Source organism: Arachis hypogaea, chromosome 13 (assembly GCF_003086295.3).
Source record: "Arachis hypogaea cultivar Tifrunner chromosome 13, arahy.Tifrunner.gnm2.J5K5, whole genome shotgun sequence".
Lineage (NCBI taxonomy): Eukaryota > Viridiplantae > Streptophyta > Magnoliopsida > Fabales > Fabaceae > Arachis > Arachis hypogaea.
Window position 1 is genome coordinate 71012251 of NC_092048.1, and position 1389 is coordinate 71013639.

General features: G+C 43.8%; 1 non-coding gene across 1 annotated transcript; it reads left to right on the forward strand.

Annotated features, from left to right (window-relative positions):
* The first annotated feature begins 613 nt into the window (after window positions 1-613).
* LOC112738993 (small nucleolar RNA R71) lies at window positions 614-720 on the forward strand. The gene has a single exon (XR_003169937.1). It is a non-coding gene; the product is annotated as a small nucleolar RNA R71 (small nucleolar RNA).
* Window positions 721-1389: the final 669 nt, after the last annotated feature.

Consider the following 1389-nt stretch of genomic DNA (forward strand, 5'->3'; position numbering starts at 1 on the left):
TGGAGAGTTGAGATTGGAAGGATGAGAAGGGCCATTTTGACTTTGGTATGGATGTTGATAAGTGTTGTTGGGTGGGTGTTGGTATGACCTCTGTGTAGAGTGTTGGTGAGTTGCATTGTTGTTGGGGTTGTGGCGTCTCTGATCTTGGCCTTGGTCTTGTTGATTTCTCCACCCAAAGATTGGGTGGTTTCTCCAACCAGGATTATATGTTTTGGAGTATGGGTCATGGTTCTGCCTAGGTGAACTCCCAATGTAGTTAGCTTGTTCCTGATCACCCTCTGCTTCTTCATTCACTCCTTCTTGGGTTGCTGCTGAAGTGGTGATTGCTGCTACTTGATTCCTCTCCATCTTCTTGGTGAGGTCAGCTAATTGCTTGGTAATCATCTTGTTTTGAACTAGCAGTGCATCCACATTGTTCAGCTCCATCACTCCTCTAGTATTGCCTCTTTCAGAAGCATAGAAGTAGTCATTCTCTACTACAGTCTCAACGACATCTATGGCTTCTTCAATGGTCTTCTTCTTGTTCAGAGATCCCCCGGATGAGTGGTCTATTGCCTTCTTTGATTCATACGAAAGGCCTTCATAGAAAATGTGCAACTGCACCCATTCATTGAACATATCTGGTGGGCATCTTCTTGTCAAGTCTTTAAACATCTCCCATGCTTCATATAGAGTCTCACCATCCTGCTGCCTAAATGTTTGTACCTCAGCTCTCAACCTGTTGATCCGTTGAGGATGATAGAATCTTGCCAAGAACTTGTTCACCACATTATCCCAGGTTGCTAAACTCTCCTTTGGAAAGGATTCCAGCCATTTAGATGCTTTGTCCTTGAGTGAGAAGGGAAACAGAAGTAGTCCATAGGTGTCAGGATGAATACCATTAGACTTCACAGTATCGTATATCCTCAGGAAGGTGGTTAGATATTGATTGGGGTCTTCTTGGACACTTCCTCCGAATGAACAATTGTTCTGAACAAGGGTGATGAGCTGTGGCTTTAGTTCAAAGTTGTTGGCATGTATGGTTGGCCTTTGGATGCTACTTCCACAATTTCCTGGGTTTGGGTTGATGTAAAAACCTAGAACTCTTCTCTCTTGTCTAGCCTGATGCGCTGGACCTTCTCTGCCATGGTTGTGAGCCTCTTCTTCATGATGGTTCTCTATATTCTCCTCCATGTCTGGTTCAAAGTACTCTTCATCTTCCTCAGCACCAACTACTCTCTTTCCTCTTGCTTCCCTCCTTAATCTAAGGAAGGTCCTCTCAGGTTCAGAATCAAAGAAAGTTGAAGCCCCGCTTCTTCTACCTGTCATACAACCAAGAAAGCAAAAGCAAGAGAGATAGATGCAGACAGTAATTTCTACAGAAATGCTATTAGTGTGAGTGATGCAATA